General features: G+C 41.0%; 1 protein-coding gene across 5 annotated transcripts in view; it reads left to right on the top strand.

Moving 5' to 3' along the window:
* Positions 1-1,568: 1,568 nt before the first annotated feature.
* Positions 1,569-17,156, top strand: part of ELK3 (ETS transcription factor ELK3) — a 37,051-nt gene continuing 21,463 nt past the window's right edge. Inside the window, exons 1-3 of one of the 5 annotated variants that reach the window (XM_063396287.1) lie at positions 1,570-2,029; positions 4,075-4,195; positions 13,643-13,750. The gene's annotated coding sequence lies outside the window, so the exon portion shown is untranslated. Of the gene's footprint in view, positions 2,030-4,074; positions 4,196-13,642; positions 13,751-17,156 lie in introns of all 5 variants that reach the window. The other 4 variants (XM_063396288.1, XM_063396286.1, XM_063396289.1 and 1 more) reach the window with 4 other exon arrangements.

Raw genomic sequence — 17,156 nt, 5'->3', positions numbered from 1 at the left:
TCATTTTGATACCATAAAAACTTATCTGACTGCCCTGTTTGCAAAACTGGGTCTTCAGCTGTAGTTCCCACATAAAGATTGATTCCTTCATTCTCATGACTTAAACTAGTGCTTACAGCAAGGACTTTATCCACTGTACATTTAATCTAGGAAATATGCCACCTGAAATTAAACATTTTAATGCTTCTTTATTTGGGAAACACAAAACGACGATTTATCAGACCTCATATTTTGAAATTCAGAATGACTTCTAAAAAGGAATGATTTAAGAAAAGTAACAAAGTTCCACTATTTGGTGTGCTGGTACCAAGTTATTCTTGCTCCCCTATGGCATGTAAGAAGACAAGAAGGAAGAAACTTGATGGACTTCCTCAAGAGGCTGAATGTGATCCTTTACCTCTGTTCTGATGCTATTGACTGATGCTTAATGGCCAACTGTGACAATCTCTTTAACTCCATCAAAATATACTTTTGTTTCCAATGACATTACAAGCAACAAACCAATAGAGTGATAAAAAATAATCATGGCTTTTATGTCAGTGCTCATCAAAAACATTCTGAACAGCAGCTACAGTGCTGGAATTAGAAATCTCATCACAATTAAAAGAAATAGCAGTATTGGTTTTGAAGTATTATGCCTTGAACATCACTGATGTTCTAGGCAGACAGAAAATAATGTCACTCACTCTGAAAGTTTCCAAATAAAGTTAGAAATGCTGATATATGAGACATGAGAAAGACAAAATTTGTATAAACTCCCAGTACTAGAAGTGTGTGTCCTTTTTAATAAATCCAAACCAAGAGTTTAGATCTGAGGTCTACAGCTTGAAAGTCAAAACCTAAACCTCAATCGGCTAACTAGCACTGGTCTGACTTTTGAGATATGATGTGGACCTGCAAGATCCAGCTTGTATTTGATGATTTGCAATAGGAAAAGGGGTAATAATTTTAAACTAAAAGAGGATAGGTTCAGACTGGATATAAGGAACACATTTGTTACAGTAACAGTGGTAAAGCACAGGCACAAGCTGTCCAGAGACGTGGAGGTGCTCCATTCGTGGAAACATTCAACGTCAGGTTGGAACAGTAGTTTTGAACAACCTGATCCAGTTGATGATGTCCCTGCACATGGCAGGGGAATTGGACAGGACGACCTTTAAAGGTCCCTTGCAAACCAAATCAAACCGTCAGCCCAGGATTCTATGATTTGAGTGCTCCGTGATTTTTAACATATTATTTCCCTCGATTGTTGTTGTACCGTGTGGCACCGCTTTTGTACTTTGCTGTCCCTGCGAGGCTCAGCTCGGGAAGGTGACTAGCGAGCGTCCAGAGAGCGGCTGCATCCCGCCGGCCCCTCGGCCCCCGCGAGCCCAGCCACAGGTGCCACACGCTCCGCTCCTCGGAGCCCTCGGCCCCAGCACGGCGCGACAAAGGCGGCCGTCTCTGCAGGGGCCAGAGGCCGTCACCATCCTCCGGGATGCTCGTAAAGGGTTCATAAGCATCTCTCCGGTGTCCCCCGGGGAAATGCGGGTATATTTTGGCCCAAGCATCTGGGGCGGCCGGCGGGAAGCTCCTCCCTGGGGGTGTAGCACAGGAAGGGGTGGCGGTCGGCGGAGTCGCGCAGCTCCCTGCGAGGCGGGGAGTCCCCGCTGCCCGCTGTACTATGCGTGTGTCTGGTGTTACAGCCATGCTGCTGCACATCGGCGGCCAGAGCGAGGGGCGCGGGGAGGAAAAGGCTGTTTACACAGCCTGCAAACCGCCCGGGGAATAGTGCGGGAGAGGAAGTGAGCCGGGCCGCTGTCTGCCTGCCCCGGCTTCCTGCTCGCTCCCTCTCACGGGCAGGCGCTCGCACACACACACACCGGCCCAAGGGGGGGAGGAAAAAAGGAAAAAGGGAAAACAAGATCAGGATCTCATTACTAGAGCAACAGAGAGCCTGCAAGAAGGCTGTCAGCATGGAGAACCAGGGAATTTTACTCGGTTCCCTCTAGACTACCGGGAGAGAGCGGAAAAGTCCCTCAGCCGCTGGGTAGGTACAAGTGCTGCTGCGCCCCGGCTCCCGCAAAGTTTCGGGGGGCTGCGGGCAGAACAAGGGGAGGCCGGCGGCTGCTGCGGAGCCGCTCCGCTCGCCGGTGGGGTGGCGGCGGGACAGCCCGCGGGAGGGAGGGGAGGCTGCCGGGCACCGCGGGGAGGGGGCTCGGAGCCCCGCACTGGGCCGGGGAGCCCAGGGGTCCTGCCCCGGGGTCGGGCCCGGGCAGCGCGCCGCTAACGCGGCAGGGGACGGCGGTCGGGGGGCGGGATGCCCGCGGAGGCTCCCGCCGCCGCAGGGGCCCTCTCCCCGGGGGAGGGCTTCCCCGGGGGCCCTGCTGCCCCCGGGAGCCACGGGTGCAGGTGAGGGGACGGACCGTGTGTGTGTGTGTGGGGGGGGGATGCGGGAGAGGGAGCCGGGGCGTGAGGAGGGGCAGGGCCGGGAAGGAGGCGCCGGGGGTCGCGGGGAGCCCGGGACCCCACGCCGCCTGCAGCCCCTCGGCGGTGCCGGGGCGTGTCGTGTGGCCCTCCCCGGCGGGGCCGGCTGGCGGTGCCGTGGGGCTGCCCCCTCCCAGCCCATCCCGGTGGCGGCGTTCGGGGCGACGGGGCCGCCCGGTGCCTGTCAGGGGTCCCCGCGGCGCTGCGAGGCCGAGCGGGGCCGGGGGGGGCGCGGCGGCAGGGAAGGGAAGGCTCCTGCAGAAACTGAAGAAGGGGCTTTAAAAAAGGGAAAAAAAAAAAAAAAAAAAAGTGTCGGGAGAGTTTCTGGCTTGTCTGGAAACAGCAAGACTAATTGCCATGCGCTTCCGGTTTGAAACTGGCAGCAGACAACATCTTGAAAATGAGTCACTGCAGCTCACAAAGAAACTCTGTGGTTTTCTCCCTCTCAGGTTTATGTATTTGCTCCTTTTTACAGTTTCCTTTGTAGTCTTCTACCTTCTCCCCGGATCTCCTCCCACCCGCTTTTCTTAGCCACCCCTGCCCCCAGACCCTCTTGGCCGATGTGGATAGTTTCCACCAACAACTGAAAAAAAAGAAAAACACAAAAAATGTTTGTAAGGGAAGGGAAAAAAAAAAAAAAAAAAGAGAGAGGGAGAAAGGGAGAGAAAGTGGAGAGTTGTTGTTGGATCTGGCTTTGCTGAAGGTTAGAGGGACTCTGATGCTGCAGGGGGAAAAAGTTCCCTGAATTTTCCACTGGCTGCAGGAAGAGAGCCCATTTAGTCATGGCTAAGTAATGTCTGCACACACACCAACTAATCTCATTAGGAGTTTCCGTTCCCTAACACAGGAGGGTTTTGTGAAGCCCTGTCAGCCTTTCTAACGTCGCAGTTGAAAGGGAGACAAGTTACATCTTTATTTACTTAGGAGTGTAGTGCTATGACAATTTTATATAATGTAGCATCTTTTAAGGCAATGAGGACTCCAAATGTAAATGGCTGCATTTCATTTCAAGCTGAAGGTCGTGATTCATCTCATATTTTGCTCATACAGACTTTTCAGTTATTTCAGATTAATTTATACATAAATATTTCCATAGGGTGAAGCATATAAATGGGGTAGCAAGATGTCTGTGTTGTGATAGACATGTTCTATGCATGCCTGACAATTGCAAAGTTAAAAGACTTTTGAGCCAAGATACTGAGGTGATGGCCATATTTGAAAAATATATTCAGCCACATAGCCTTCCTGTATTGGTGCTTTACATGTAGTTTTCAAGTGATTTTGTACATACCAGTTTTGATTTAGTGGTTTGCGTAATTACTTTGTGGTGATTTGCTTTCATAATGGTCATGAAAGAAGTCTATGTTCAAAATTGCAAAGATTTTTGCCATGCCCTACCAATCTTTAAATTATAAGTAACAACTTTTTGTGGAAAAAAAAAGTCTGGAGCAAACAAAGAAAATGGATTCTTGCTTGCAAGTGGATTTTAGCTAAAGGAAGTGTCAATAAATGTGAATAAAATGGTATGCATTAGGAAGTAGCACTTAGCTACTTATTTGAATTATGTGATAGCATTAAACTAATTTGCAAATATTATGCAAAAAATAGTGCTTGCAGTATACCACGTGTTTATCTCTGAAGATCTGCAGTGTTCCCTGCACTTCCTATGTCCAAGTGACACAGAAAAGTTCTTCATTAACATCACTTCACAGAGGACTTCTATTAGTGGGTAAGTGACACAATCTCCAGACACAGATGTCTCTCAATTTTCTAGCTAGGCAGTGAAGAATTTTTAGAATAGTGTACAAACCAGACAATGCCTAATCTCTGTCTCAATCAAATGCAGCATCAGGAAGCAAGGGATTATTTTTCACTTTTGGAAGTTTATTTCTTTTGTAAAATTCTCATTTTTAGACAAAGAAGTGCAATACAGGACATAGTGTTCAAAAACCTGTTGAATATGTTATGGAGCAGTTAGCGTGGTGTAAAACACCAAAACTACTGAGGATTGTTTCCTGCCTCTTACTGCCTCTTTCTGAAATATGGACATTAAATTGTTCACTTATTGCTTTAAATATTTAAACATTCATTCATACATACATATATACATATATATGTAGTCTATCCACACTATATAAATTTCATATGTTGTGCTCATTCGAGATAAGTGTAAAACATCTTGATGTCCTCAGGAAAACAGATGTAGGAGTAGTGTACTTTGTCTTGTGTGTTCTGTAAATTTGAAAGACTGAATGAGAAGTAATCCATAGGTGTGTTAAAAATACATCTGGAATTCTGGAAGTTCTGTCTGGAATAGGAAAAAAAAAATCCAGATATCATATAATGCATGACAGTTCCCAGTCAAATAATAAAAAATACTAAAGGTGCTTTTAGTGTAAATATAATTTTATTCTTCACCTGTCTAAAAATATGTTAAGAGTATATATTGTCTGCTAAGTGTTACAGTCATTGTTTACATCTTTATTTTTCCAAATCAACTCTGTGGGTTGTTCCTAAAAAGAAAAAACACACAGGCTTATATCCTTTCTGATGTCACCGACTCCACCTAGATGCAACAGCTGAAATAAGCAACTCAGTCTCAGGAGAGAAACTCAGCTACAGCCTTCTTTGTAACTGTTTATAACACCGCTCACATGGACACTTTTATATGTAGAAACAAAACTTGATTTATTCGTTAGCGGTTCTCAGTGCTTACTGATACACAGTAGTTCTTTGCTCCCGTTACTTAATGTTATTTCATTAAACTTAAGCCATGGAAAGAAATCAAGTTTATCTCTCCAAAGAATGAAATATTTCCCCTTTGCTGTGCAGAAAATCCAATTATATAAACTTCACCGTGTTGTTGTAATGCCCTTTTTGGGATGGAGGTGTTATGACAGAGTTATTCTTAGGGGCAGCTATTATTGGTCAAGTGAACACAAATATTGATCAAAAACTGGTTCTGAAAGAATTAACCCAGAATGAGAGTCAATTTTCAGGTTGACCAAGGTGCACAGAGCTTGTTGCTTGTTCTGAGGCTCATATGTTTATATGTAGGAAGGTAGCTATACACAACACGGACATGGGGGTCCATGAGCTCTACAGAAAGTACAAATCTTAGCCTTGGGAATGCAATCACATGACAGCATGTTGCTTCAGAAGGAAGAAATAGGTACCAAAATAAACAGACATTTGGCTACTAAAGATAAGAGAGCACGGGATAAGGGTGGGAGCACCAACACATAGTTACTTGTGATGCATGTATTTATAAAAAAGTATTTTAACTAGTGTGTTTTGGTGACATCATATAAAATTTGTGAGTTCATGTAGTTACCATTATCTCTCTGAGTGGTTCTCTGCCATAATGCTAAATAATGTAAGATAGTAAAGAACTGATACATTACTTCCCATAAAGATACAGCAGGTTGGACTCCTTTGGCAGTGAGGTGATTTATCAGTCCGTGGCTTGCTCCTGGTGGAGGTGGCTCTGGTGCACAGCGTGCCTGGATGCTGCTGCTGGAATCCATTTTGGAGCTGTGACACTGATTATAGGACAGTTATCCTGGGCCAGTTCCAAAGAGCACTGTTGGTTTTGAGCTGCTGTCTCTGCTTGGTAACCACACCCAATGGCTCATGCCACAGGCTGTCACTGAGGGCCTGTGGAAGTCCTGTTGGGCCGTGTATCCTTGGATTGATTCACCATGGCTTTCCTACAAGAGGGAATCTCACCGTCTTGAATCATTAGACACGTTTACTTCATCTGTGGCTTGTTAAATGAATCAATGAGTATTCTGAAGGCTGCTGAGAGCTCTTGAAAGACCGAATGTGTCTGTTCTCGTGTTGAAGTATTTTGTTGAATAATGAATAATTAAAGATTTAGTCATGATTTTGAGGATAATGTCAAGGTGTAGGCACAGGAAGTCCAGCTCACATGCACCACAAAATACAAGGCTGCGTGGATGGAAACAAAGCAGATGAAGCACAGAGTACCTCTTATCTGTGCACTTCACAAAAATAAATTCATCTTTGTCCTTAAAACTTTCTTTAATGCATTGTGATTTTATGTGCTAGTAATTATATCAGATTTCAGGTTCTTAAGGGTTTGTTGTTAAGAGTGGATTTTTATTCAAAATCTCTTTGAAGGAGACTTCTAAAAGCAAGAACTAAAGAGATACCTGCCAATAAACATTGATACAAAAATATCAAAAAGGCACTACTTGCCAGCTAATTCAATGCCAGTTAATAACTGTATAGCCAGTTCTGCATTTTTAGTTTTTTATGAATACTGTGGTAGTTTTTTTGCACTATCAAAATATGCCCTGAAGTGGTTGATGTGCTTGATAGGTGCAATTCCTGGGCAGTATCTTATATTATACCAGACAACTAAATATTTAGGTAATGTTTTAAAGTTATATTGCAGCTAAGAATATAGGAAGCCAATTTTGCCATGCCCTAGGCAGGTACAACTCAGCTGAAAATGATAGGGTTTATTTTACTGTTATGGAGTTCTCAACAGCTTGTCTGATTTGGCACTGCTTGCTCAAGTAGCATTGCTGTGACTGTGTACAGCAGTGGGGTTTGTCCTTGTATCTGTGGATCCATAATTATTTCTGAGCAGTTGTGCCCACAGTAGTGGTGCCGCAGTGCTTTGCCTCTCTGTCAGGAGGAAGGTCCACTGACCCTCCCATGCATGGGCCAGGTGTTGAAAGCTGTTCGACTGTATGATGACAGCCTTAGACAAGACACCTATGCACTTTAAAGATAAATATCAATCAACAAGGTAAAGAAAGATTTTTGAAGAATATAGCATGTCATCTGTCTGCATCTGGGCAGTTAGATACAGCTCAGGACCTTCAGGACAAGACTCTCTGTAGGAAGCCACAAACTTTGTTTTGATCTTGTAAAGCACTTAGACATGTATTTACTTTTGAGTGTGTCAGCACTTCTGTTAATGCACTGAGACTAGCTGCATGTTAAATGTAACTAAGACACTGCTGTGGCTCTTGCTTGCTCTGTGAAGGGTCCTTCCTAGTCTTCTCTAAATTTTGCAGTATCTGGATGTACTGTGTGAATGATACTGCCCATTCCATGGCTTCTCCCACACCCATTTCAGAGAGCCATTTCAGTCACATCTGTGTCTTTGCTTACCAATTTACCCAATATTTAAAGATTCAGAATATAACTTGGATGATCATTGCAAATACCAGTTTACTACATGTTAATGTATTTTGGCTCTTGTGCAAGCAATCCTATCTTAGTTTTTTGAGTTTTAAAGTATATATTTTTTTATCTTGTGGCATCCTAACTTGAAGATCATTTGAAGTACTATGAAGGGAAAACTCATGTCTTACACATTGTCTTTTATTTTTCACTGTTATTAAATTATGTCATGAACAATATGTAATTTTTATGACTATTGCGAATCATGCAAAATTGGTAAAAGCTTTCTAGACTCTAACCTAAGTATTAAGTCCCATTAATACTATTTTACACGATAGGTCTTTTTTCTGAAAACACTAATGAACAAGCAAAAGTGTTTGTGTAAAACATGCTTTTGCAGTTGTAGACTAAAGAGTAGAATTGGATTATATCCTTTGTCTAAACAATCTAAATGTTTTTAATCAAATGTCCTCCTATAAGTTTCCATTCCTTATTTTGCAACACAGCTGATAGTTCATCTGGAAAACAGATCTCTTTTCCACATTCATTTGCCTGTAATGTGGTGACAGCACCTCTTTACTGTGTCTCTGTATATTTCGTCTTTTCTGTTGTTTTTTTTTAATGAAAATTGATCAGATGTGTTTCAGTTTAGGCTTTTTGAGAAGGATGCTAATGTCTGTTATTGTTTTTAAATGTTTAGATTGTGGTAGTGTTGAGTGGCCTTTGCTGTATCAAGTCACAATACAGCACAAACAAAAAGTTTATAGACTAAAGTACCACCATTATCTCTTCCCAGCAATTACAGTAATTCATGTGAACAAACAATCTTTAAAATGCATTTAGAAAATAAGGACAAATTCCTTTTGCAGTTCAGTTAATGAAATCTGGAGAAGGTTGACTACCTTCAGAGAATTTCTTCCATGCTACACTAACATAGCTGAGATGGCAATGTGGGTTTAGATTCTGGTTACAGACCTCTGTGAAGTCTGGTGACTCAGAGCAGACTCAGAGCAAGTGGCGTGTGTGGTCAGTTCAGCAGAGAGAGTGGAATAGTGCTGGCATAGAAGGGATGACTGCAAAACTCCTTCAGCACTGCCGCTTCAGTGCTGAAGCCCTGGGATAAAAACCCTTACAGAACAGAGAAGTTTGATTCCCTGGGAGCAGGGCACAATAATCCTGACCGTGCAGTCTCATCCAAGCTGAGGAGAGGGAATAGAGTCTTTGCATTTTATTTAAATGTGTGATTTTATGCAGAATTCAGGATACAAGTCAAAACAGTGGCCATTACGTATCCTGAGCAGCAGAGACCTTGACAAACCAGTTGGTGCATTGATGTCACTTCTAAACATGTGCAATCTGAGCACTCTGTGTACAGCAAAGTTTGCTGTAATCATTGAAATAGTGTCTCATTTGTCTCTCATTCATAGTTTGCAGCAGCTGTGGGAATTAGTTTAAGCACACAGGACACAGTACAGGGGAGTGACAACCAGATCTTCTCCTGGCTGAGATCTCGTGTATTCTATGATACATTTAGTGAAGTATTCCAGTGTTTAATAAATGAAGTAAGGTGAGACATGTAGGTGTGACCTGCAGGTCCTTGTTGGTGTAATAGGCAAGTGAATAATGTCAGAATATTAAAATATTCTAGTTCGGTTTTGGTTTAACTTAGTGCATGATAAATACACATATCAGAACTTTGATTAGCACTGAGAATAATAGTAGATCTTGGAGATTTTTAGGTGTAATAGTTCTTAATTTCTGTTTTTACTATGAGATAATAAAAATATAGACCTTGACTAGTACTGTGACTTGTTGCTTATTTTTTATGGCTAAGGAACTTACACTTTGGCTTGTGCTCCAAAAACTACTGCAATAGAGCTAATGTTTTGGGAAGAAACTGTCCAATTAAATGATTCCATATTTGTAGGTTACCATCTGCTGAATTGTATTACACCATTTTTGGTATAATGCTATAATTGACTCCCCTTGCAACATGACAATATGCAGGTAAACCTGAATATTTATAATCCAGTAAATTCTGAAAATCCAGTTTGCATGGTAAGGCAAGTCTGACTACCAGTCTAAGCTATGATGATCTTGCTATGCTTCAGGTTTCATGAAAATTGCCAGCCACCTTGGTTTTCCTTAACAGAACTCCAAGGACTGCTTCCTGTCCTTTTGGCCAGTTTCCTCTCTGCTCACAGTGTGAAAAAGACCTGCTTTTTATCTGAGTTTTAGTCTAGGAAAAATTGGTGACAAGGGGATTAGTTTAAAAATGTGAATATGAAATGTATTAAACCAGCATTTGAAACAGCAAATAGTAATAGTACACAATTTAACATATTAGAGCCACTGCACAAGTTGTAAAGCATTTGGTCTGCCATTGCAAAATTGAAAATTTTAATACTTCATTTAAAGAAGGGAGTACAGATAAAGCATTTACATTTGGGAGTAATCATCTCTTGATACATTAAGTAAACTTTCAGAATAGCCACTGTTCCTGCAGGTTGGCACCTCTGCCCTCTTTAGCTCTGGAAACTGAAATTTTATATAGGACGGTCAAGTAATCATGATCTGTGTCCTACTGATGCCGACAAAAATATAAGGGCAAGTCGTATGGGAAAAATAAACATATAGGGCTGGTTTTGAAAGCAGGAGCTCCTCAGATTGCAGCGTAGCATGTTGCCAGCATGCCACAGATGTGCACCACATGAGCAGTCAGAAAGCAGCGTGAGGAGTCTGCACTCATTTTGTGCCTGTCCCAAGGTGAAGAGTTGGAGCCATTAGAGATTTATGTAGTTTTGTTTATGGCTAGCTTTAGGAATAATTGAGCAGGTTATTTTTTATGCCTTCACAGGGAAGCAACTAGCCATTTTCCCTCCTGCTAAGGGCTTTTACTCTAGTGGGATTAAAACTGTTTCTTAAACTGGATCCTTACAGAAAATGTGAAAACACTCATGTTGTAGAGATGGTGTCATCACACCTCTGCTTGGCAGGCAACTAGTCCTTTGTTGTATTAGTGTGGATATTGCAGAACTTTCTTCCTTTGGACATCTGCCTCTGCTTTATTTTTACTTAGGTAAAAAAGTTAAAACCTGCAAACATTGTATTACCAAATGTACCTACTTGAAGCATTACTGGACATATGTGTGAGCGCTTTCCTCTCTGCGGTGGAACTTGATGTTATCCCTTAATATTTTGCAAGGTCTTCTGCTGTCTCTTTTGTGTTGCTCTTAACCACAGGAGTCTGTTTATTTTTTTAAACATGCTGGGCCATAATAGTTGGTATTTTTGCTTGAGAAGGAGAGCTTATGGATTTTTACTGTAAATAATCTTTTCAAATAGAATTTAAAGTAAAAAAGATGACTGTTGTGCCAGAGTAGTGGAGTAGTCATACTTTGTATGACTCTGTTAAGTAGATCTTCCAGCAAAACCCTCTGTGTCTTTTTGGCACATCCTTAAACCAGTCTGTGTTTATGTGACAATATTACTATAGTTTTGCAGTAAATTGGAACTTGTGTGCTGGGGCACCCCTGTGGCTTTCTCTAATGTTTCCACTGGGTGGTGCTGCAGGAATTCCTTTTTTTTTTTTTTTTTCTTCACTTGAATCTGCATTTCCCAGAAAGACGCCTCTAAAATATAATAGGAGGAAGTCCTGATTTAGAAAGTTTTTGCAGTTACAACACAATGGAAGGACTTGGAGGATGCTCTGACAGGAAATGTCCTGGTTGCTGGATGTGGAAAAATTACCAGCATTCTATCATACATACAGTCTGTTCCCTAAAGTGTCCTGGGTAAGGATTGCACTACTAGTTTGATTCATTACCTTTAATGGAGAGAGTTCTGCATCAAATGAAACCAGGTATATTTACACACTTAGTTGAGAGCTTATTTTTTCAAGCCTAATTAAATTAGCAGTAAGATCTCCTTTGATGAATATTTGAAAACTTTCTGAGTAAACAAAGTGATATTTGTTTTTTCTCTTTTCTGGCAGAATCACTGACTCCTCATCAACCACATCCTATTTATCACCCTTGAAGCATCTCTGTTGAGAAATAAAGTGTTAGGACTGACTCAGCCTTTTCTTTCAAATAGTTCTGAGCAAACATTTGGACAGATTTGGCAGTTGTCCTTAAACTCTCATGATATAGTCATAATTATACAGATGAATTGATACAGATGAACAGTGAAAATGTTATGGCTGACTAATTTTTAAATTATTTTGGAAAAGTTCCTTTTGTTGATTGACACACTTGCTTTTGCAATTAAATGAAAAATAAGTGTACTTCATTTTTTTTATAGAAACTAAAATGTAAAATAGAAAAATTATCCTAGAGGATGTATAAGCTCTTCAACTTTTCATACGGACATTCACTTCAGAACTGTGTTTAGGATGTATATAGACACTGCCTTATTCCATAATTTTTTCTCTATATATGCTTCGGTATTTTATATAGCTTGGAATTTATATATGGAATTGTTTTGGTAATTTCCAGCAAGAGTTTTTTTTAAAAACTTATGTAACTGTTTATTTTCTAAGTGTTAATAGACTTTAAAATTAATTTAGTTAAGTAAAAATCTCCATTTCTAGTATTGAGAAATGGTGGTTAAAAAATAATGTTAAAACAGTCACATTCTTGCACATGGTATTGCAGCAGTCATCTCAAGGGTTAAAATGAACCTGAGACACTTAGAAAAATAAAACCAGAGCTGCTGTTACAAACTGGGACAGATGTAGGAGGCCAGGTTTCCTGTGGCCCATTTTCCAGTTTCCTGGCTGCAACCTGCAGAAATAAAGGAAGCCAAATGCTAACGTGAATGAGAAACTAACAATGCCCCACGTCACGCTGCTCGGAGAAATGTGCTGGGCAGGATTAGGATACAAAAGCAGAAAATGGACAAAAAATGTACACACATCTTCCAGATTAGTTTGAAATGGTAAAAAAGTAATCTGTTACTGAGAAATGCTGTGTGCCTGCAAAAGCACACACGTGCCTGTAAGGGAAATGTAGGTGGAGTTGTGTGCCTGCTGTGATGGGGCATACAAAAAGAGCTGGATCTTTTGCAGCTGCTTTGGCTACAGAAAGAGTCAACAGTTTCTTCACATGCTAAGGGAAATTAATTTCCCTGCCCTGACTCAGCCTCTTAATCCTTTTCATGTACATGTCTGATCACCATTTTTTTGACTACCTATATGGCATAATGCTGGCTAACATTTTCAGTCTTCCTGATTTAATTGGTCACCAGCTGTTTTTTTTCAGCCTCTAGGCACCCCAGTGAGTCTGTCCCACTCAGCTGTCCCTCCTCTGCCCCAAGACCCACGGCCTGGTTTATAGCTCAGGCTCCCAGATGTTCCTTTGCAGACCCTCTAAAGCAAAAGGGACTGGGTTTGATCCTAATGCCTGGAGGGATTCCTAGTTTTAGCCTTCAGAACTTGTTCGTGTTGATTGTCCAGGATCAGCAGTTTCTCTCTATTTCAGAAAGGCTATAGGGGAGCTAATATGAAGAAAAAAATCCAAGCATGAAACCTGGACTACTTGTGAGAGCAGAGCAGAGCTGTGTTACAGCTGTAACATAGTTGTGTGGAAACTCTGTAAAAGTCCTGAATTGCTACAGAGCTGCTTTCCAGCTTTTTGCCTTTTACATGTGGCTTTTCCTGTGCAGGAGTCCTACAAAACTTAATGCTTTTCTATCCTGCTTTTCTCACAGTTCATGCCATAAATCTTTCCAATACTGAGATTTTAGTTAGCTAGATTTGTCCCTGAGCCTCCTGGTTTTCTACTGCTTCAACTTAAGATGCCTTGCTTATTTGTTTTATTTTGCCCAGTAGGTCAATAACTGTATTTTTGGATCTTAATGCCACCTTACTGACGGACATTTTATCACATGGACTTTCATATGTATTGTTTCATTAAAAAAATAAAAGCCTAAACAGCTCATCAACACATATATTATCACTTCTTAACTATTTCTAGTGTAACTTGCATAATGTTTTCATGGTGTTTTTTTCATTCAGGTTGAAGCCAGTCTTCATATGCTAAAGGGAGAGAGAGTATTTGACATGTGGGCTGCTTGCCTAAGTGAGGAATTTGGGTAGACCCTTTACAGGAGAATCATCTCTCAGGTGGGACACTGCTCTGTGAATGTCTGTCCACTTCCATTATCCTCATCAGGTACAGCTTATGGTGTTGACTCTGCTGCTGCTCCAAGTTTAGGCATTTCGGCTAGTTTCTCAGTTTGGTTGAAATTGGAGCAGAATTATCAGCACAGATACTCTGATTTGCCGCCTTATGGCATCAGACCTAAACTAAAAATTTGGTGTGTGGAGGGCATGTTGTATCACACTGATCCTGCAGTTGCGAGGGTTTGTATGGGGGCAGGCACATTGCAAGGAATGTAAATTGCTAATGCAGATGGTGTCAGTGTGGTTCCCTGTCACAGCTGCCAGAGAAATGAATTTTCAGAAAACTCAGTCCTGAAATACCATTTTGCTGTCTAAGACAGCATTTCCAAGTATAATTCCTTCTAACTATGCCCGTGGTTATTTGCATTGGTGGTAGTGGAAGTGATCACAAAGTAAAATTACTAGGCTGTCTAGGTCAGGTCAAACTAGCAAATTTTTTTTCATGGCTTAGAAGACATCTTTGACTGTCAAATGCATTGTATAAATATTTAAAAAATGGTAAGATGGCAAAATCAGATATGTCGGAGTTAATGGATTAAAAAATCGACTCTTTTGTCTGCATGAATTTTAGGCTTTCCATGACACAGGATATGTCTCTAACATAAGTTGTGTTTCTCATTCTGTACCATTGATATGTGTCACTATCTAAATAAGGGTTTTTTTAAAACTATTTTTTCTGCTAATCCACGTTATTCAGCATGTGGTTCCATGTATTATTTATTGCCCTGCATTCAAATCTTGTACTGAGCACAGAAGTAAGAGGAATATTTATTACTACTATTTAATATTAATAAAGAATTTAATGAAATGTGGTCACTATAGGAGGTGACCACATCCTAACAACTCTTTGTGTCTGAGTAAGGCAAGACACTTTCCCTTTGAGTCAGTAAAAATTCAGAAGAATCAGAAAATACATAAGTGAAATGTAATGTTTTCTGAAGATCTCCCACTCCTCACAGTCATAGTTTATTATGACTTTTAATACAGGTACCAGATTTTTTGTTGAATTACATGACTTCTAATAAATCCAATACATCTGTTGTGCTTCTCTTGCTTGACCACTCAAATGAGCCACAAGTTAAGCCCTTTGTGGCCATTCTGTCCTCCCAAGGGGACACTTAGTGCCTTGTGGAATCCAAAACAGTTCCCATAGAGAAAGGCAGCTTAATACTTCTGTTGACCTGTGTGGAAATTAAATAGTTTGTATCAGCTTAAAAATCCTGTTACTGCAGAGTCTTAGGTTTTTTACTGTTGTTATGGGCAGAATGGTAATTTGCCATGGGCAGAGTGGGAGCTTCAAAGTTTAATTAGAAGAGCCTTCCCTCTGAGCCACGATGTGCAGAAGGGACCCCTTTGCTTTCCAAACTCCTTGTCAGAGAGGAGTCCAGGCAGACTGGCATCCAGGCATCCTGCTACAACTACTCCCCTGCAAATCACATTTTACAGAATGGAAATGAGAATGACACCAGTTGACCACATTCAAGAATTCTGAGATTTTACTTGACCGTATATACTTAGAACAAGGCTTCTGTTATAGGTAGTTACAGCTGTGAATATTCAGTGCAACTCAGACCTGAACACCTCAAGTTTGGTGGCTGGAAGAGTAGGACCATACAATTAATGATCAGCTGAAAATGTAATTAGCATGATTTGCCTCATGTAGGAATCATACATGCAGTTACTGTCCAAACAATATGGGAAGCTTTATACAGGAACTCAGTGGCAGATGGAGGGATGAAGCACAATGCAGCATTGAGCTGTTTTAATCTTATTTCTGTAGGGGCAGACTTGGGTCATACCAGTAGAAGATTTATGCTTGTACCAAGTGAGCACATTGATGCTGAAGTCTGAGGTACACAGGTCCTTCATAAAGCCTGTTCAGGGCCACAGGCTTGGGAGAGTTGATGGTCAGGCAAGACAGGGTTGTGAGGAGCTGCCTAAATCTAATCCCACCACAGCCATCTGGCCTGGGTCCAGCACCTGAAGTGACCCCCAGAGATTATCCATGGATCTCAGCTGGAATAACTGAACCACTTCCAAAAAGGTGGCAGTAAGCTTTTATGTAATAACCCAAGGGGAGTCACCTCTTCTTGCTCAACAGGATGTATGGTTTGTGGAGTGGGTATTCCTGTAGGATTCTCTTGCCCAGGCTTGTGTGTTCATGCATTTTACATTGTGCCTGTGGCTGAGTCACCTTGAGCGCCACACTCAGTAGATAAAGTGGAATCCAAAACTGTTTACATTTTACAGATGATAAGCATCAGAAAACAGGTTCATAATGGAAAGTGTAGTACAAAGCTGTAGATGTGAGTTTTCACGGGCAGAGGATGGAGCAGGCTGCAGCAAAATGTTCTTCACTTTGCATTCAGTTCCACCTCAGCTCTCTTCAGACCCACGATTGCTGATCTTGTAGTTTAAGATCTGGATGAGAGAACTGTGTCTCTGAGGTATTACATTGTTTTGGGTCATGATATGGTGGTGAAGTTTGTATTGGTACTTCTATAATTCTCATCCCTCTTTACTTTTCTCAGCTGAAGTTCTGCTGACAGGTCTTTGTAGCATGGGACACATTTTAGTACAATTTTGAAGAGAAATACTTACACGTTACAATTTTCAAGAGTAACAAAAGTTCTGTTTGTGATTTCTTGTTCGGAAGAGTTGTGTGATGCAAGTTGAAATTGTGCAGGGTATGGCTGCATAATATGTGATGTACAGAAAATAGGATTATTCAAGAGGAATATGATTGTATATAAATTCACCTTTTTAGCAAAGTAAATTGCAAAACTTACAAGTATTAGAAAGTATATATATATATGATGTGTATCTGTATATTTATGATACCAGATTAAAAAGGACACTATTATCTGTGAAGTTATAGATAAATAATCTGTTAAAGATTATTATCTGCAAAGAGGGTGTAGTTTAAAGGAACTTTTAAAGGCTGTAAAGCAAGTAACTGTCAGGTATACTTAATCCTAGCTATGAATTTTTTCTTGCCTTATTCTGTGTGGAAAAAGATTTGTATAAAATTGCAGTGAAGCAAATGCAAACGTTTGTGAGTGCCAAACCTTCCATACAGGCTGTTCTGTTTCCAGGATCCCTAACAGTCCTAGGAGCATAAATCAACCTTTGAAAGTGCTGCGTAGTTACGGTGTCACTCAGCTGGGCATCAGTGGTTTTGTCTTTGTCATTCAGACGGGACCCTCAGTTAATCAGAGAAATGAGGATTTTGAGGACTAGCAAAATCATCATTGATTCTGCCAACCCTTGTTTGGCCAGGATACTTAGGAATTATTTGGACCAACACATACCTCCATATCCTGTTTTTCCACAAAACTGTTGACGG

Source organism: Prinia subflava, chromosome 4 (assembly GCF_021018805.1).
Source record: "Prinia subflava isolate CZ2003 ecotype Zambia chromosome 4, Cam_Psub_1.2, whole genome shotgun sequence".
Lineage (NCBI taxonomy): Eukaryota > Metazoa > Chordata > Aves > Passeriformes > Cisticolidae > Prinia > Prinia subflava.
Note: the sequence above shows the minus strand (reverse complement) of the source record. Positions and strands in the feature narration are given on the sequence as shown.